The sequence below is a fragment of the Melospiza melodia genome, chromosome 1 (genome assembly GCF_035770615.1).
Source record: "Melospiza melodia melodia isolate bMelMel2 chromosome 1, bMelMel2.pri, whole genome shotgun sequence".
NCBI classification, from domain to species: domain Eukaryota; kingdom Metazoa; phylum Chordata; class Aves; order Passeriformes; family Passerellidae; genus Melospiza; species Melospiza melodia.
The window spans coordinates 70,914,516-70,935,661 of record NC_086194.1 but is presented as its reverse complement, the minus strand read 5'-3'; positions in this window follow the sequence as shown (position 1 = coordinate 70,935,661).

Genomic DNA, 21,146 nt, shown 5'->3' with positions numbered 1-21,146 from the left:
CAAGTGGCTCCTGCAATCTGCCATCCAGAAGTGGGGCAGTTGAGTTTTGTTTGCCAGAGAAAAGGTCCGTGGTTTGTTTTTGGGGGCATATGGCTGAGAGTGGCCGGCTGGCCCCTGAATATCCACGATACAGAGCATGGTTCCCAGATCCAAGGTGGCACCAGTGCCAAGTTGGGCTGGTTTGATAGTACCAAGTGTCTCCTGCAATCTGCCATCCAGAAGCAGGGCAGCTTACTTTTGTTTGCCAGAGAAATAGGCCTAGGTTTTTGTTTGGGGGCCTGTGGCTAGGAGTGGCCGGCTGGCTCCTTAGAATCCACGATACGCAGGATGGTTCCCAGACCCAAGGTGGCACCAGTGCCAAGTCGGGCTGGTTTGATAGTACCAAGTGGCTCCTGCAATCTGCCATCCAGAAGCGGTGCAGTTGAGTTTTGTTTGCCAGAGAAAAGGGCCGTGGGTTGTGTTTGGGGGCATATGGCTGGGAGTGGCCGGCTGTCTCATTAAAATTTCGATACGCAGGATGGTTCCCAGACCCAAGAGGGCACCAGTGCCAAGTCGGGCTGTTTTTATAGTACCAAGTGCGTCCTGCAATTTGCCATCCAGAAGAGGGGCAGTTGAGTTTTGTTTGCCAGAGAATAGCGCCGTTGTTTGTGTTTGGGGGCTTGTGGCTCGTAGTGGCCGACTGGCGCCTTAGAATCTGTGTTACGCAGCATGGTTCCCAGACCCAAGGTGGCACCAGTGCCAAGTTGGGCTGGTTTGATAGTACCAAGTGGCTCCTGCAATCTGCCATCCAGAAGCGGGGTAGCTTACTTTTGTTTGCCAGGGAAACGGGCCGAGGTTTGTGACTGGGGACCTATGGCTGGGAGTGACCGGCTGGCTCCTGGAAAGCTACGATAGGCAGGATGGTTACCAGACCCATGGTGGCACCAGTGCCAAGTTGGGCTGGTTTGATAGTACCAAGTGGCTCCTGCAATCTGCCATCAAAAAGTTGGCAGGCGAGTTTTGTTTTCCAGGGAAAAGCGACATTGTTTGTATTTGGGGGCCTGTGGCTGGGAGTGACCGGCTGGCTCCTTTGAACCCACGATACGCAGGATGGTTCCCAGACCCAAGGTGGCACCAGTGCCAAGTTTTGCTGGTTTGATACTACCAAGTGCGTCCTGCAATCTGCCATCCAGAAGCGGGGCAGCTTAATTTTGTTTGCCAGGGAAACGGGCCGTGGGTTTTGTTTGGGGGCATATAGCTGAGAGTGGCCGGCTGGCTCCTGAAAATCCACGCTAGGCAGCATGGTTCCCAGATGCAATGTGGCACCAGTGCCAAGTCGGGCTGGTTTGATGGTGCAAAGTGGCTCCTGCAATCTGCCATCCAGAAGCGAGGCAGCTGATTTTTGTTTGCCAGAGGAAAATTCCGTGGATTGTTTTTGGGGGCATATTGCTGGGAGTGGCCGGCTGGCTCCTTAAAATGCTCGATACGCATGATGGTTCCCAGGCCCAAGGTGTCACCACTACCAAGTCGGCCTGCGGTTTTAGTATCAAGTTCATCCTGCAATTTGCCATCCAGAAGAGGGGCAGTTGAGTTTTGTTTGCCAAAGAAACGGGCCGAGGTTTCTGTTTGGGGACATATGGCTGAGAGTGGCCGGCTGGCCCCTGAATATCCACGATACAGAGCATGGTTCCCAGATCCAAGGTGTCACCAGTGCCAAGTCGGGCTGGTTTGATAGTACCAAGTGTCTCCTGCAATCTGCCATCCAGAAGCAGGGCAGCTTACTTTTGTTTGCCAGAGAAATAGGCCTAGGTTTTTGTTTGGGGGCCTGTGGCTAGGAGTGGCCGGCTGGCTCCTTAGAATCCACGATACGCAGGATGGTTCCCAGACCCAAGGTGGCACCAGTGCCAAGTCGGGCTGGTTTGATTACACCAAGTGCCTCCTGCAATCTCCCATCCAGAAGCGGGGCAGCTGAGTTTTGTTTGCCTGTGAAACGGGCCGTTGTTTTTAATTGGGGTCTGTGGCCGAGAGTGTTCGGCTGGCTCCTGACAACCCACAATACGCAGGATGGTTCCCAGACCCAAGGTGGCACCAGTGCCAAGTCGGGCTGGTTTGATAGTACCAAGTGGCTCCTGCAATCTGCCATCCAGAAGCGGTGCAGTTGAGTTTTGTTTGCCAGAGAAAAGGGCCGTGGGTTGTGTTTGGGGGCATATGGCTGGGAGTGGCCGGCTGTCTCATTAAAAAGATCGATACGCAGGATGGTTCCCAGACCCAAGGGGGCACCAGTGCCTAGTCGGGCTGTTTTTATAGTACCAAGTGCGTCCTGCAATTTGCCATCCAGAAGAGGGGCAGTTGAGTTTTGTTTGCCAGAGAATAGCGCCGTTGTTTGTGTTTGGGGGCTTGTGGCTCGTAGTGGCCGACTGGCGCCTTAGAATCTGTGTTACGCAGCATGGTTCCCAGACCCAAGGTGGCACCAGTGCCAAGTTGGGCTGGTTTGATAGTACCAAGTGGCTCCTGCAATCTGCCATCCAGAAGCGGGGTAGCTTACTTTTGTTTGCCAGGGAAACGGGCCGAGGTTTGTGACTGGGGACCTATGGCTGGGAGTGACCGGCTGGCTCCTGGAAAGCTACAATAGGCAGGATGGTTACCAGACCCATGGTGGCACCAGTGCCAAGTTGGGCTGGTTTGATAGTACCAAGTGGCTCCTGCAATCTGCCATCAAAAAGTTGGCAGGCGAGTTTTGTTTTCCAGGGAAAAGCGACATTGTTTGTATTTGGGGGCCTGTGGCTGGGAGTGACCGGCTGGCTCCTTTGAACCCACGATACGCAGGATGGTTCCCAGACCCAAGGTGGCACCAGTGCCAAGTTTTGCTGGTTTGATAGTACCAAGTGCGTCCTGCAATCTGCCATCCAGAAGCGGGGCAGCTTAATTTTGTTTGCCAGGGAAACGGGCCGTGGGTTTTGTTTGGGGGCATATAGCTGAGAGTGGCCGGCTGGCTCCTGAAAATCCACGCTAGGCAGCATGGTTCCCAGATGCAATGTGGCACCAGTGCCAAGTCGGGCTGGTTTGATGGTGCAAAGTGGCTCCTGCAATCTGCCATCCAGAAGCGAGGCAGCTGATTTTTGTTTGCCAGAGGAAAATTCCGTGGATTGTTTTTGGGGGCATATTGCTGGGAGTGGCCGGCTGGCTCCTTAAAATGCTCGATACGCATGATGGTTCCCAGGCCCAAGGTGTCACCACTACCAAGTCGGCCTGCGGTTTTAGTATCAAGTTCATCCTGCAATTTGCCATCCAGAAGAGGGGCAGTTGAGTTTTGTTTGCCAGAGAAACGGGCCGAGGTTTCTGTTTGGGGACATATGGCTGAGAGTGGCCGGCTGGCCCCTGAATATCCACGATACAGAGCATGGTTCCCAGATCCAAGGTGGCACCAGTGCCAAGTTGGGCTGGTTTGATAGTACCAAGTGTCTCCTGCAATCTGCCATCCAGAAGCAGGGCAGCTTACTTTTGTTTGCCAGAGAAATAGGCCTAGGTTTTTGTTTGGGGGCCTGTGGCTAGGAGTGGCCGGCTGGCTCCTTAGAATCCACGATACGCAGGATGGTTCCCAGACCCAAGGTGGCACCAGTGCCAAGTCGGGCTGGTTTGATAGTACCAAGTGGCTCCTGCAAACTCCATCAAAAAGTTGGCAGGCGTGTTTTGTTTTCCAGGGAACAGCGCCGTTGATTTTGTTTGGGGGCCTGTGGCTGGGAGTGGCCGGCTGGCTCCTTAGAATCCACGATACGCAGGATGGTTCCCAGACCCAAGGTGGCACCAGTGCCAAGTCGGGCTGGTTTGATTACACCAAGTGGCTCCTGCAATCTGCCATCCAGAAGTGAGGCAGCTAAGTTTTGTTTGCGAGAAAAAAGGGCCGTGGTTTTTGTTGGGGGCCTGTGGCTGGGAGTAGCCGGCTGGCTCCTTAAAATCCACGATAGGCAGGATGGTTCCCAGACCCAAGGTGGCACCAGTGCCAAGTCGGGCTGGTTTGATAGTACCAAGTGGCTCCTGCAATCTGCCATCCAGAAGCGGGGCAGCTGAGTTTTGTTTGCCAGAGAAAAAGGCTGTGGTTTGTGTTTGGGGGCCTGTGGCTGGCAGTGGCCGGCTGGCTCCTGAAAATCCACGATACGCAGCATGGTTCCCAGACCCAAGGTGGCACCAGTGCCAAGTGGGGCTCGTTTGACAGTGTCAAGTGCCTCCTGCAATCTCCCATCCAGAAGCGGGGCAGCTGAGTTTTTTTTGCCAGGGAAACGGACCTTTGTTTTTGATTGGGCTCTGTGGCCGAGAGTGGTTGGCTGTCTCCTGACAATCCACAATACGCAGGATGGTTCCCAGACCCAAGGTGGCACCAGTGCCAAGTCGGGCTGGTTTGATAGTACCAAGTGTCTCCTGCAATCTGCCATCCAGAAGCAGGGCAGCTGAGTTTTGTTTGCCAGAGAAAAGGGCCGTGGGTTGTGTTTGGGGGCATATGGCTGGGAGTGGCCACCTGGCTCCTTAAAATGCACGATACGCCGCATGGTAACCAGACGCAAGGTGGCACCAGTGCCAAGTCAGGCTGTTTTTGTAGTACCCAGTGGCTCCTGCAATTTGCCATCCAGAAGCGGGGCAGTTGAATTTTGTTTGCTAGAGAAAAGGGCTGTGGTTTGTGTTTGGGGGCCTATGGCTGAGAGTGGCCGGCTGGCCCCTGAAAATCAACGATAGGCAGGATGGTTCCCAGATCCAAGGTGGCACCAGTGCCAAGTAAGGCTGGTTGTATGGTTCAAAGTAACTCCTGCAATCTGCCATCCAGAAGCGGGACAGCTGAGTTTTTTTTGCCAGAGAAAAGGTCCATGGTTTCTTTTTGGGGCATACGGCTGGGAATTGCCGGCTGGCTCCTTAAAATGCTCGATACGCAGGATGGTTCCCAGAGCCAAGGTGGCACCACTGCCAAGTCGGGCTCTTTTTGTAGTACCAAGTGCGTCCTGCAATTTGCCATCCAGAAGAGGGGCAGTTGAGTTTTGTTTGCCAGAGAAAAGGGCCGTTGTTTGTGTTTGGGGGCCTGTGGCTGGGAGTGTTCGGCTGGTTCCTGAATATGTACGATACGCAGGATTGTTCCCAGATCCAAGGTGGCAGCAGTGCCATGTTGTGCTGGTGTGATAGTCCCAAGTGGCTCCTGCAATCTGCCATCCAGAAGTGGGGCAGTTGAGTTTTGTTTGCCAGAGAAAAGGTCCGTGGTTTGTTTTTGGGGGCATATGGCTGAGAGTGGCCGGCTGGCCCCTGAATATCCACGATACAGAGCATGGTTCCCAGATCCAAGGTGGCACCAGTGCCAAGTTGGGCTGGTTTGATAGTACCAAGTGTCTCCTGCAATCTGCCATCCAGAAGCAGGGCAGCTTACTTTTGTTTGCCAGAGAAATAGGCCTAGGTTTTTGTTTGGGGGCCTGTGGCTAGGAGTGGCCGGCTGGCTCCTTAGAATCCACGATACGCAGGATGGTTCCCAGACCCAAGGTGGCACCAGTGCCAAGTCGGGCTGGTTTGATAGTACCAAGTGGCTCCTGCAAACTCCATCAAAAAGTTGGCAGGCGTGTTTTGTTTTCCAGGGAACAGCGCCGTTGATTTTGTTTGGGGGCCTGTGGCTGGGAGTGGCCGGCTGGCTCCTTAGAATCCACGATACGCAGGATGGTTCCCAGACCCAAGGTGGCACCAGTGCCAAGTCGGGCTGGTTTGATTACACCAAGTGGCTCCTGCAATCTGCCATCCAGAAGTGAGGCAGCTAAGTTTTGTTTGCGAGAAAAAAGGGCCGTGGTTTTTGTTGGGGGCCTGTGCCTGGGAGTAGCCGGCTGGCTCCTTAAAATCCACGATAGGCAGGATGGTTCCCAGACCCAAGGTGGCACCAGTGCCAAGTCGGGCTGGTTTGATAGTACCAAGTGGCTCCTGCAATCTGCCATCCAGAAGCGGGGCAGCTGAGTTTTGTTTGCCAGAGAAAAAGGCTGTGGTTTGTGTTTGGGGGCCTGTGGCTGGCAGTGGCCGGCTGGCTCCTGAAAATCCACGATACGCAAGCATGGTTCCCAGACCCAAGGTGGCACCAGTGCCAAGTGGGGCTCGTTTGACAGTGTCAAGTGCCTCCTGCAATCTCCCATCCAGAAGCGGGGCAGCTGAGTTTTTTTTGCCAGGGAAACGGACCTTTGTTTTTGATTGGGCTCTGTGGCCGAGAGTGGTTGGCTGTCTCCTGACAATCCACAATACGCAGGATGGTTCCCAGACCCAAGGTGGCACCAGTGCCAAGTCGGGCTGGTTTGATAGTACCAAGTGTCTCCTGCAATCTGCCATCCAGAAGCGGGGCAGCTGAGTTTTGTTTGCCAGAGAAAAGGGCCGTGGGTTGTGTTTGGGGGCATATGGCTGGGAGTGGCCACCTGGCTCCTTAAAATGCACGATACGCCGCATGGTAACCAGACGCAAGGTGGCACCAGTGCCAAGTCAGGCTGTTTTTGTAGTACCCAGTGGCTCCTGCAATTTGCCATCCAGAAGCGGGGCAGTTGAATTTTTTTTGCTAGAGAAAAGGGCTGTGGTTTGTGTTTGGGGGCCTATGGCTGAGAGTGGCCGGCTGGCCCCTGAAAATCAACGATAGGCAGGATGGTTCCCAGATCCAAGGTGGCACCAGTGCCAAGTAAGGCTGGTTGTATGGTTCAAAGTAACTCCTGCAATCTGCCATCCAGAAGCGGGACAGCTGAGTTTTTTTTGCCAGAGAAAAGGTCCATGGTTTCTTTTTGGGGCATACGGCTGGGAATTGCCGGCTGGCTCCTTAAAATGCTCGATACGCAGGATGGTTCCCAGAGCCAAGGTGGCACCACTGCCAAGTCGGGCTCTTTTTGTAGTACCAAGTGCGTCCTGCAATTTGCCATCCAGAAGAGGGGCAGTTGAGTTTTGTTTGCCAGAGAAAAGGGCCGTTGTTTGTGTTTGGGGGCCTGTGGCTGGGAGTGTTCGGCTGGTTCCTGAATATGTACGATACGCAGGATTGTTCCCAGATCCAAGGTGGCAGCAGTGCCATGTTGTGCTGGTGTGATAGTCCCAAGTGGCTCCTGCAATCTGCCATCCAGAAGTGGGGCAGCTGATTTTTGTTTGCCAGAGAAAAGGTCCGTGGTTTGTTTTTGGGGGCATATGGCTGAGAGTGGCCGGCTGGCCCCTGAAAATCCACGATACACAGGATGGTTCCCAGATCCAAGGTGGCACCTGTGCCAAGTCGGGCTGATTTGATAGTACTAAGTAGCTCCTGCAATCTGCCATGCAGAAGCGGGGCAGCTTACTTTTGTTTGCCAGGGAAACGGGCCGAGGTTTGTGTTTGGGGGCCTATGGCTGAGAGTGACCGGCTGGCTCCTGAAAAGCTACAATAGGCAGGATGGTGACCAGACCCATGGTGGCACCAGTGCCAAGTTGGGCTGGTTTGATAGTACCAAGTGGTTCCTGCAATCTGCCATCCAGAAGAGGGGCAGTTGAGTTTTGTTTGCCAGAGAAAAGGGCCTTGGTTTGTGTTTGGGGGCATATGGCTGGGTGTGGCCAGCTGGCTCCCTAAAATGCACGATATGCAACATGGCTCCCAGACCCAAGGTGGCACAAGTGCCAAGTTGGGCTGGTTTGATAGTACCAAGTGGCTCCTGCAATCTTCCATGATCACGTGGAGAAATACTTTCTGGTTTCAGCCTCATGCTCTTTCTTCTCTCCCTCAACTTCTCTATCACCTCTCATCTGGTTCACATGCGCTGTCTTCAAGGTCCACAGGCTACTTTTCACAGAATCTTCTGGCCTGATGAAGTAAGGATGATGAATAGAACAGAGCTGGGATCTATTTTCCAGTTTGGATAAAATGCATTCTGCACACAAATCCAAGGAGAACGGGCTGCCCCGATGCCCAGAAAATCTTTCACTCCTGCTAGTGTTCTACGTCAACCGCAACTTAGTCTGAAAGAAAAGCTTTTTCTCTGAGAGCATCTGAGAGGTTTGCATGAAGCACTGATATCTGACATATGCAATTTTGAATAGGAGAGGAAAAAGAAAATGGCAAGGAGTTTTTAATTTTAGTGGTTTCAATTTTAATTTCCGTGCACTTTTTCAAAACTTGTCAGCTCAAATGCCCATCAACATCTTTTAGTCATCTGTAAGTCAGTATTCATATAAAATGTGCTTCAAATCCAAAGAATTTCAAATTTGCACTCCAAGCTTCTATGCCTAGATTTATGATTTCCTACACATATTAGATGAAAGGAAGGCCTTTTTTACTGTGGGAGTGCTGGAACACTGGAACAGGTTGCCCAGAGAAGTTGTGGGTGTCCCATCCCTGAAAGTATTCAAGGTCACCTTGGACGGGGCTTGGAGCAGCAACAAAGGAGAAGCTTGATGGTAGAGAAACAAAGTTGGACTATAGAAGAAACTCGGATTGAAGTATAGGATCAAGTTTTCTCTCAGCTCTTGGGGTAAATTCAAAGTTGTACAAAATGACATTTATCTGTGCTATTCACTACTGTAACAGAAAGTTTCATGAAAACTGTACAGAAGATAGTAAATTTTAAAAGAGATAAGAATTACAGCATAAAATCCATGGGATAGGTTACAACATGAGACACTCTCTAAGAGAAAATCTCTGTGTTTCAGCACTTCATCGGGGTAAGATTTCATGAAGTGCCAAAGAAGGCGGCAAAATATCATTCGGGACATTATTTACTGGGATTCAGCCTGGCCATTAGTAGGAACTGCCTTTGAACATATCATGTAGATATACCACACACACTTTCCCTTCACTGAAAAATTACTGTTTACAACAAATAAGCAATTGACGATCAAAATTGATTGAAAGCATCTTAAACATGTCAAGTATTTCATTGTAGATGATCTGTGATCCAAATGCTTCTTCCACCTTCGAGAGGGACAGAAGAATTCTTCCATATCATGATGGTTTAAAATTGTATCAACCAATGTTTTCTGCTGAAAAGATATCATCTATTTTTTTCTATTTTTGGAAGAAAATATTCCTAGACATACAACAGGTGAGAACTAAGTAATTTTAAAGAAACAAATGAAATGAAAATATTCTGTAAATAGAATGAAATGAAAAGCTGTGTTTTAAATAGGAGCTAAATATTAAACAGAATTTTTGTACCAGGCATTTGAATTACTGCACCAGCTCTTTTGCCCATCAAGAGAGGCATTTAGCATTTCAGTCTTTTCCAAGGTGTTCATGATCTGCTATGCTGATCTCTGTGTGTGCCTAGGTGTGTGTGGAGGGGGGGGCATATGAAGGGGAGTGTGTATGTTTGCTTTACAATTGTTGTGGCAGATTCATGCCTCAGCTCCACATTTTGTTTTAAAAAGGTCACACCGAGTGGATATGAAGTTTACTATCAACAAGAGATCGATTCCCAAATCATCCATTTGACTCTCCCTTATAAATCATGTGCTTTGTTGCATATTTTATCAAATATACTTTCAAGCCAGATGGAGGAAGGAGGATGTGGGAATCCCTCCACCATCTTGCAACTTTTATGTAAGTAGGTTTTCAAGAAAATCATCATTTCTCTTTTAAATATGTCTGGAACAGGCATGATGGTAGTGTCAACCTGTTGGAGTTTTTGTTGCTGGAAGAAGTTGTACAAAAGGATTGGTTTTTACATTGACCAGTTACTGAATCAAGCGCAGGAATACATTGGAAATTTAGCTGGGGGTTCCTTTTCCCAGCAGACTACTTCTAGAACGAGCTTGTACACTGAAGCTGACTCTTTTGCTCTCTTTTTGTTTCTTTCCTATTTTCTTGGCTTCTTTGCCACTATCTAGACAATTTTGGAACTTTGTTCCCAACTAAAATGGTTTCAATAGTCTGATTGTGATCATACATTTTTACAAGGAATTTTTAAAATCTTTCCTCGAGTCCAGAAAGTCAAGGACTTAGATCTTTTTCTTCCCTTATCAATATTGCCATGAAATTGATAAATAAAGACCAACTCTTTATTTTTGTTTTTAACCCACGTAGATAATTCCCATCCATTAATCCATTTTGTGGACCAATAGCTGCCATTCTGATGGAAGCTGTCACTTCTTAACAATAGGCATTCTGTGACTATGTTGACAGCACTTTGGGTGAAGATCCTAACTGGTCTTAGATATACATAGGGAGAAATTTGCTCAGCCAGTGTCAGTCTTAAGCATGCGTATCAGAAGATCTTTCTAGAGCTGGGAATTTTCCCATGAAAGGGATTCAGTTAGGGAAGAGACACTTGTGCCAGAGTTTTACATTCTTCTTGAACACTGCTTAAGGAACTTAGATGTCATGTCCATTTGGATCTCTGTCTGCACAGAACTTTGTCATGCCAGTGCTTTGAAATGCATCTTGAAGAGAATTCACTAGCACAGAATGAAAGAGAGTGGAAGGGGTTGGTGGGGCTAACCAGGCCCAACCCCCCTGCCTAAACCAGGATACCTAGAGCCTCTTGCCCAGGATTCTATCTGGGTGTACTTTTAATGTCTTCAAAGATCCAGGCTCCACAATCTTTCTGGGCAGTCTGTGCCGTGGTTCAGTCACCCTGACAGTAAAGAAACATTTACTGATGTTCAAAGGCAATCTCCTGTATTTCAGTGTGTGCCCACTGCCTCTTGTCTTTTCCCTCAGCATCACTGAAAAGACACTGATTCCCTCCCCTTTGCACTATTGCTTCCATATGTATGTGTGATGCCATGTAGAGGTATGTCAAAAACCTCCCTGAAGCCCAGGCAGATAATATTCCCTTCATCTACCAGTCAAGTTGATTCATCAGAGGAGTTTAAAGTGATGTTCAGCATGAAATTCCCCTGAAAAATCATGCTAACTACATTATTTGGTCATCTGTCATGTGCCTGGCAAGGATTTCCAGGAAGAGCTGCTTCATCAACTTCCTGGGGATAAAAAAGAGGCTGGCTGGTTTGTACTATGGCGAGTCCTCTTAATTGCCTTTTTTGAAGATGGGTGTCATTTGCTAACATCCACTCTTTAGCCTCTCTTGTCGTCTACATCTTAGCAAAACGCTTTTCCACTATGTCTGGCTAGGAAAAACTGTGCCAGCACAGAAAACATCTCCCATCGTGTTCTAGAAGTTGCACGGATGTCTGCCAAGTGTTTGGCAGGAAGAAAAGTTGTCCAAAACAGCTTCCAATCGAATGTTCCTGTGATTGGAAAAGTCAGGAGAGTGCAAAGGTACTGTTTTCTATCAGTTGGCAAGGTGCGCACACAATCCCAGTGTTGTACAGCTTGCTTCTTCACCTTCCCGAAGCTGCCGCTCTCGCCGGCTGCCGGAGCCCAAGAAGCGGCTTCTTCGCGCAAAGACGATTGTGCCGCTCACAGTGCTCTCCTTAGCGCGGCTTCTGCCGAAAGACGCCCGGCAGCGGCTCTTACCTCCGGAGAGCATCCTACCTTCGTCTTTAGCTCCTCTTCTCATCTACACCTCGGCAACAAGCTTCTCCACTATGTCTGGCTAGGAAAAACTGTGCCAGCACAGAAAACATCTCCCATCGTGTTCTAGAAGTTGCACGGATGTCTGCCAAGTGTTTGGCAGGAAGAAAAGAAAAGTTGTCCAAAACAGCTTCCAATCGAATGTTCCTGTGATTGGAAAAGTCAGGAGAGTGCAAAGGTACTGTTTTCTATCAGTTGGCAAGGTGCGCACACAATCCCAGTGTTGTACAGCTTGCTTCTTCACCTTCCCGAAGCTGCCGCTCTCGCCGGCTGCCGGAGCCCAAGAAGCGGCTTCTTCGCGCAAAGACGATTGTGCCGCTCACAGTGCTCTCCTTAGCGCGGCTTCTGCCGAAAGACGCCCGGCAGCGGCTCTTACCTCCGGAGAGCATCCTACCTTCGTCTTTCGCGTCTTTTGTAGTCTACATCTTAGCAAAACGCTTTTCCACTATGTCTGGCTAGGAAAAACTGTGCCAGCACAGAAAACATCTCCCATCGTGTTCTAGAAGTTGCACGGATGTCTGCCAAGTGTTTGGCAGGAAGAAAAGAAAAGTTGTCCAAAACAGCTTCCAATCGAATGTTCCTGTGATTGGAAAAGTCAGGAGAGTGCAAAGGTACTGTTTTCTATCAGTTGGCAAGGTGCGCACACAATCCCAGTGTTGTACAGCTTGCTTCTTCACCTTCCCGAAGCTGCCGCTCTCGCCGGCTGCCGGAGCCCAAGAAGCGGCTTCTTCGCGCAAAGACGATTGTGCCGCTCACAGTGCTCTCCTTAGCGCGGCTTCTGCCGAAAGACGCCCGGCAGCGGCTCTTACCTCCGGAGAGCATCCTACCTTCGTCTTTCGCGTCTTTTGTAGTCTACATCTTAGCAAAACGCTTTTCCACTATGTCTGGCTAGGAAAAACTGTGCCAGCACAGAAAACATCTCCCATCGTGTTCTAGAAGTTGCACGGATGTCTGCCAAGTGTTTGGCAGGAAGAAAAGAAAAGTTGTCCAAAACAGCTTCCAATCGAATGTTCCTGTGATTGGAAAAGTCAGGAGAGTGCAAAGGTACTGTTTTCTATCAGTTGGCAAGGTGCGCACACAATCCCAGTGTTGTACAGCTTGCTTCTTCACCTTCCCGAAGCTGCCGCTCTCGCCGGCTGCCGGAGCCCAAGAAGCGGCTTCTTCGCGCAAAGACGATTGTGCCGCTCACAGTGCTCTCCTTAGCGCGGCTTCTGCCGAAAGACGCCCGGCAGCGGCTCTTACCTCCGGAGAGCATCCTACCTTCGTCTTTCGCGTCTTTTGTAGTCTACATCTTAGCAAAACGCTTTTCCACTATGTCTGGCTAGGAAAAACTGTGCCAGCACAGAAAACATCTCCCATCGTGTTCTAGAAGTTGCACGGATGTCTGCCAAGTGTTTGGCAGGAAGAAAAGAAAAGTTGTCCAAAACAGCTTCCAATCGAATGTTCCTGTGATTGGAAAAGTCAGGAGAGTGCAAAGGTACTGTTTTCTATCAGTTGGCAAGGTGCGCACACAATCCCAGTGTTGTACAGCTTGCTTCTTCACCTTCCCGAAGCTGCCGCTCTCGCCGGCTGCCGGAGCCCAAGAAGCGGCTTCTTCGCGCAAAGACGATTGTGCCGCTCACAGTGCTCTCCTTAGCGCGGCTTCTGCCGAAAGACGCCCGGCAGCGGCTCTTACCTCCGGAGAGCATCCTACCTTCGTCTTTCGCGTCTTTTGTAGTCTACATCTTAGCAAAACGCTTTTCCACTATGTCTGGCTAGGAAAAACTGTGCCAGCACAGAAAACATCTCCCATCGTGTTCTAGAAGTTGCACGGATGTCTGCCAAGTGTTTGGCAGGAAGAAAAGAAAAGTTGTCCAAAACAGCTTCCAATCGAATGTTCCTGTGATTGGAAAAGTCAGGAGAGTGCAAAGGTACTGTTTTCTATCAGTTGGCAAGGTGCGCACACAATCCCAGTGTTGTACAGCTTGCTTCTTCACCTTCCCGAAGCTGCCGCTCTCGCCGGCTGCCGGAGCCCAAGAAGCGGCTTCTTCGCGCAAAGACGATTGTGCCGCTCACAGTGCTCTCCTTAGCGCGGCTTCTGCCGAAAGACGCCCGGCAGCGGCTCTTACCTCCTGAGAGTGGCAGCTTCGGGAAGGTGAAGAAGCAAGCTGTACAACACTGGGATTGTGTGCGCACCTTGCCAACTGATAGAAAACAGTACCTTTGCACTCCTGACTTTTCCAATCACATGAACATTCGATTGGAAGCTGTTTTGGACAACTTTTCTTTTCTTCCTGCCAAACACTTGGCAGACATCCGTGCAACTTCTAGAATACGATGGGAGATGTTTTCTGTGCTGGCACAGTTTTTCCTAGCCAGACATAGTGGAAAAGCGTTTTGCTAAGATGTAGACTACAAAAGACGCGAAAGACGAAGGTAGGATGCTCTCCGGAGGTAAGAGCCGCTGCCGGGCGTCTTTCGGCAGAAGCCGCGCTAAGGAGAGCCCTGTGAGCGGCACAATCGTCTTTGCGCGAAGAAGCCGCTTCTTGGGCTCCGGCAGCCGGCGAGAGCGGCAGCTTCGGGAAGGTGAAGAAGCAAGCTGTACAACACTGGGATTGTGTGCGCACCTTGCCAACTGATAGAAAACAGTACCTTTGCACTCTCCTGACTTTTCCAATCACAGGAACATTCGATTGGAAGCTGTTTTGGACAACTTTTCTTTTCTTCCTGCCAAACACTTGGCAGACATCCGTGCAACTTCTAGAACACGATGGGAGATGTTTTCTGTGCTGGCACAGTTTTTCCTAGCCAGACATAGTGGAAAAGCGTTTTGCTAAGATGTAGACTACAAAAGACGCGAAAGACGAAGGTAGGATGCTCTCCGGAGGTAAGAGCCGCTGCCGGGCGTCTTTCGGCAGAAGCCGCGCTAAGGAGAGCCCTGTGAGCGGCACAATCGTCTTTGCGCGAAGAAGCCGCTTCTTGGGCTCCGGCAGCCGGCGAGAGCGGCAGCTTCGGGAAGGTGAAGAAGCAAGCTGTACAACACTGGGATTGTGTGCGCACCTTGCCAACTGATAGAAAACAGTACCTTTGCACTCTCCTGACTTTTCCAATCACAGGAACATTCGATTGGAAGCTGTTTTGGACAACTTTTCTTTTCTTCCTGCCAAACACTTGGCAGACATCCGTGCAACTTCTAGAACACGATGGGAGATGTTTTCTGTGCTGGCACAGTTTTTCCTAGCCAGACATAGTGGAAAAGCGTTTTGCTAAGATGTAGACTACAAAAGACGCGAAAGACGAAGGTAGGATGCTCTCCGGAGGTAAGAGCCGCTGCCGGGCGTCTTTCGGCAGAAGCCGCGCTAAGGAGAGCACTGTGAGCGGCACAATCGTCTTTGCGCGAAGAAGCCGCTTCTTGGGCTCCGGCAGCCGGCAAGAGCGGCAGCTTCGGGAAGGTGAAGAAGCAAGCTGTACAACACTGGGATTGTGTGCGCACCTTGCCAACTGATAGAAAACAGTACCTTTGCACTCTCCTGACTTTTCCAATCACAGGAACATTCGATTGGAAGCTGTTTTGGACAACTTTTCTTTTCTTCCTGCCAAACACTTGGCAGACATCCGTGCAACTTCTAGAACACGATGGGAGATGTTTTCTGTGCTGGCACAGTTTTTCCTAGCCAGACATAGTGGAAAAGCGTTTTGCTAAGATGTAGACTACAAAAGACGCGAAAGACGAAGGTAGGATGCTCTCCGGAGGTAAGAGCCGCTGCCGGGCGTCTTTCGGCAGAAGCCGCGCTAAGGAGAGCACTGTGAGCGGCACAATCGTCTTTGCGCGAAGAAGCCGCTTCTTGGGCTCCGGCAGCCGGCGAGAGCGGCAGCTTCGGGAAGGTGAAGAAGCAAGCTGTACAACACTGGGATTGTGTGCGCACCTTGCCAACTGATAGAAAACAGTACCTTTGCACTCTCCTGACTTTTCCAATCACAGGAACATTCGATTGGAAGCTGTTTTGGACAACTTTTCTTTTCTTCCTGCCAAACACTTGGCAGACATCCGTGCAACTTCTAGAACACGATGGGAGATGTTTTCTGTGCTGGCACAGTTTTTCCTAGCCAGACATAGTGGAAAAGCGTTTTGCTAAGATGTAGACTACAAAAGACGCGAAAGACGAAGGTAGGATGCTCTCCGGAGGTAAGAGCCGCTGCCGGGCGTCTTTCGGCAGAAGCCGCGCTAAGGAGAGCACTGTGAGCGGCACAATCGTCTTTGCGCGAAGAAGCCGCTTCTTGGGCTCCGGCAGCCGGCGAGAGCGGCAGCTTCGGGAAGGTGAAGAAGCAAGCTGTACAACACTGGGATTGTGTGCGCACCTTGCCAATTGATAGAAAACAGTACCTTTGCACTCTCCTGACTTTTCCAATCACAGGAACATTCGATTGGAAGCTGTTTTGGACAACTTTTCTTTTCTTCCTGCCAAACACTTGGCAGACATCCGTGCAACTTCTAGAACACGATGGGAGATGTTTTCTGTGCTGGCACAGTTTTTCCTAGCCAGACATAGTGGAAAAGCGTTTTGCTAAGATGTAGACTACAAAAGACGCGAAAGACGAAGGTAGGATGCTCTCCGGAGGTAAGAGCCGCTGCCGGGCGTCTTTCGGCAGAAGCCGCGCTAAGGAGAGCACTGTGAGCGGCACAATCGTCTTTGCGCGAAGAAGCCGCTTCTTGGGCTCCGGCAGCCGGCGAGAGCGGCAGCTTCGGGAAGGTGAAGAAGCAAGCTGTACAACACTGGGATTGTGTGCGCACCTTGCCAACTGATAGAAAACAGTATCTTTGCACTCTCCTGACTTTTCCAATCACAGGAACATTCGATTGGAAGCTGTTTTGGACAACTTTTCTTTTCTTCCTGCCAAACACTTGGCAGACATCCGTGCAACTTCTAGAACACGATGGGAGATGTTTTCTGTGCTGGCACAGTTTTTCCTAGCCAGACATAGTGGAAAAGCGTTTTGCTAAGATGTAGACTACAAAAGACGCGAAAGACGAAGGTAGGATGCTCTCCGGAGGTAAGAGCCGCTGCCGGGCGTCTTTCGGCAGAAGCCGCGCTAAGGAGAGCACTGTGAGCGGCACAATCGTCTTTGCGCGAAGAAGCCGCTTCTTGGGCTCCGGCAGCCGGCGAGAGCGGCAGCTTCGGGAAGGTGAAGAAGCAAGCTGTACAACACTGGGATTGTGTGCGCACCTTGCCAACTGATAGAAAACAGTACCTTTGCACTCTCCTGACTTTTCCAATCACAGGAACATTCGATTGGAAGCTGTTTTGGACAACTTTTCTTTTCTTCCTGCCAAACACTTGGCAGACATCCGTGCAACTTCTAGAACACGATGGGAGATGTTTTCTGTGCTGGCACAGTTTTTCCTAGCCAGACATAGTGGAAAAGCGTTTTGCTAAGATGTAGACGACAAGAGAGGCTAAAGAGTGGATGTTAGCAAATGACACCCATCTTCAAAAAAGGCAATTAAGAGGACTCGCCATAGTACAAACCAGCCAGCCTCTTTTTTATCCCCAGGAAGTTGATGAAGCAGCTCTTCCTGGAAATCCTTGCCAGGCACATGACAGATGACCAAATAATGTAGTTAGCATGATTTTTCAGGGGAATTTCATGCTGAACATCACTTTAAACTCCTCTGATGAATCAACTTGACTGGTAGATGAAGGGAATATTATCTGCCTGGGCTTCAGGGAGGTTTTTGACATACCTCTACATGGCATCACACATACATATGGAAGCAATAGTGCAAAGGGGAGGGAATCAGTGTCTTTTCAGTGATGCTGAGGGAAAAGACAAGAGGCAGTGGGCACACACTGAAATACAGTAGATTGCCTTTGAACATCAGTAAATGTTTCTTTACTGTCAGGGTGACTGAACCACGGCACAGACTGCCCAGAAAGATTGTGGAGCCTGGATCTTTGAAGACATTAAAAGTACACCCAGATAGAATCCTGGGCAAGAGGCTCTAGGTATCCTGGTTTAGGCAGGGGGGTTGGGCCTGGTTAGCCCCACCAACCCCTTCCACTCTCTTTCATTCTGTGCTAGTGAATTCTCTTCAAGATGCATTTCAAAGCACTGGCATGACAAAGTTCTGTGCAGACAGAGATCCAAATGGACATGGCATCTAAGTTCCTTAAGCAGTGTTCAAGAAGAATGTAAAACTCTGGCACAAGTGTCTCTTCCCTAACTGAATCCCTTTCATGGGAAAATTCCCAGCTCTAGAAAGATCTTCTGATACGCATGCTTAAGACTGACACTGGCTGAGCAAATTTCTCCCTATGTATATCTAAGACCAGTTAGGATCTTCACCCAAAGTGCTGTCAACATAGTCACAGAATGCCTATTGTTAAGAAGTGACAGCTTCCATCAGAATGGCAGCTATTGGTCCACAAAATGGATTAATGGATGGGAATTATCTACGTGGGTTAAAAACAAAAATAAAGAGTTGGTCTTTATTTATCAATTTCATGGCAATATTGATAAGGGAAGAAAAAGATCTAAGTCCTTGACTTTCTGGACTCGAGGAAAGATTTTAAAAATTCCTTGTAAAAATGTATGATCACAATCAGACTATTGAAACCATTTTAGTTGGGAACAAAGTTCCAAAATTGTCTAGATAGTGGCAAAGAAGCCAAGAAAATAGGAAAGAAACAAAAAGAGAGCAAAAGAGTCAGCTTCAGTGTACAAGCTCGTTCTAGAAGTAGTCTGCTGGGAAAAGGAACCCCCAGCTAAATTTCCAATGTATTCCTGCGCTTGATTCAGTAACTGGTCAATGTAAAAACCAATCCTTTTGTACAACTTCTTCCAGCAACAAAAACTCCAACAGGTTGACACTACCATCATGCCTGTTCCAGACATATTTAAAAGAGAAATGATGATTTTCTTGAAAACCTACTTACATAAAAGTTGCAAGATGGTGGAGGGATTCCCACATCCTCCTTCCTCCATCTGGCTTGAAAGTATATTTGATAAAATATGCAACAAAGCACATGATTTATAAGGGAGAGTCAAATGGATGATTTGGGAATCGATCTCTTGTTGATAGTAAACTTCATATCCACTCGGTGTGACCTTTTTAAAACAAAATGTGGAGCTGAGGCATGAATCTGCCACAACAATTGTAAAGCAAACATACACACTCCCCTTCATATGCCCCCCCCTCCACACACACCTAGGCACACACAGAGATCAGCATAGCAGATCATGAACACCTTGGAAAAGACTGAAATGCTAAATGCCTCTCTTGATGGGCAAAAGAGCTGGTGCAGTAATTCAAATGCCTGGTACAAAAATTCTGTTTAATATTTAGCTCCTATTTAAAACACAGCTTTTCATTTCATTCTATTTACAGAATATTTTCATTTCATTTGTTTCTTTAAAATTACTTAGTTCTCACCTGTTGTATGTCTAGGAATATTTTCTTCCAAAAATAGAAAAAAATAGATGATATCTTTTCAGCAGAAAACATTGGTTGATACAATTTTAAACCATCATGATATGGAAGAATTCTTCTGTCCCTCTCGAAGGTGGAAGAAGCATTTGGATCACAGATCATCTACAATGAAATACTTGACATGTTTAAGATGCTTTCAATCAATTTTGATTGTCAATTGCTTATTTGTTGTAAACAGTAATTTTTCAGTGAAGGGAAAGTGTGTGTGGTATATCTACATGATATGTTCAAAGGCAGTTCCTACTAATGGCCAGGCTGAATTCCAGTAAATAATGTCCCGAATGATATTTTGCCGCCTTCTTTGGCACTTCATGAAATCTTACCCCGATGAAGTGCTGAAACACAGAGATTTTCTCTTAGAGAGTGTCTCATGTTGTAACCTATCCCATGGATTTTATGCTGTAATTCTTATCTCTTTTAAAATTTACTATCTTCTGTACAGTTTTCATGAAACTTTCTGTTACAGTAGTGAATAGCACAGATAAATGTCATTTTGTACAACTTTGAATTTACCCCAAGAGCTGAGAGAAAACTTGATCCTATACTTCAATCCGAGTTTCTTCTATAGTCCAACTTTGTTTCTCTACCATCAAGCTTCTCCTTTGTTGCTGCTCCAAGCCCCGTCCAGGGTGACCTTGAATACTTTCAGGGATGGGACACCCACAACTTCTCTGGGCAACCTGTTCCAGTGTTCCAGCACTCCCACAGTAAAAAAGGCCTTCCTTTCATCTAATATGTGTAGGAAATCATAAATCTAGGCATAGAAGCTTGGAGTGCAAATTTGAAATTCTTTGGATTTGAAGCACATTTTATATGAATACTGACTTACAGATGACTAAAAGATGTTGATGGGCATTTGAGCTGACAAGTTTTGAAAAAGTGCACGGAAATTAAAATTGAAACCACTAAAATTAAAAACTCCTTGCCATTTTCTTTTTCCTCTCCTATTCAAAATTGCATATGTCAGATATCAGTGCTTCATGCAAACCTCTCAGATGCTCTCAGAGAAAAAGCTTTTCTTTCAGACTAAGTTGCGGTTGACGTAGAACACTAGCAGGAGTGAAAGATTTTCTGGGCATCGGGGCAGCCCGTTCTCCTTGGATTTGTGTGCAGAATGCATTTTATCCAAACTGGAAAATAGATCCCAGCTCTGTTCTATTCATCATCCTTACTTCATCAGGCCAGAAGATTCTGTGAAAAGTAGCCTGTGGACCTTGAAGACAGCGCATGTGAACCAGATGAGAGGTGATAGAGAAGTTGAGGGAGAGAAGAAAGAGCATGAGGCTGAAACCAGAAAGTATTTCTCCACGTGATCATGGAAGATTGCAGGAGCCACTTGGTACTATCAAACCAGCCCAACTTGGCACTTGTGCCACCTTGGGTCTGGGAGCCATGTTGCATATCGTGCATTTTAAGGAGCCAGCTGGCCACACCCAGCCATATGCCCCCAAACACAAACCAAGGCCCTTTTCTCTGGCAAACAAAACTCAACTGCCCCTCTTCTGGATGGCAGATTGCAGGAACCACTTGGTACTATCAAACCAGCCCAACTTGGCACTGGTGCCACCATGGGTCTGGTCACCATCCTGCCTATTGTAGCTTTTCAGGAGCCAGCCGGTCACTCTCAGCCATAGGCCCCCAAACACAAACCTCGGCCCGTTTCCCTGGCAAACAAAAGTAAGCTGCCCCGCTTCTGCATGGCAGATTGCAGGAGCTACTTAGTACTATCAAATCAGCCCGACTTGGCACAGGTGCCACCTTGGATCTGGGAACCATCCTGTGTATCGTGGATTTTCAGGGGCCAGCCGGCCACTCTCAGCCATATGCCCCCAAAAACAAACCACGGACCTTTTCTCTGGCAAACAAAAATCAGCTGCCCCACTTCTGGATGGCAGATTGCAGGAGCCACTTGGGACTATCACACCAGCACAACATGGCACTGCTGCCACCTTGGATCTGGGAACAATCCTGCGTATCGTACATATTCAGGAACCAGCCGAACACTCCCAGCCACAGGCCCCCAAACACAAACAACGGCCCTTTTCTCTGGCAAACAAAACTCAACTGCCCCTCTTCTGGATGGCAAATTGCAGGACGCACTTGGTACTACAAAAAGAGCCCGACTTGGCAGTGGTGCCACCTTGGCTCTGGGAACCATCCTGCGTATCGAGCATTTTAAGGAGCCAGCCGGCAATTCCCAGCCGTATGCCCCAAAAAGAAACC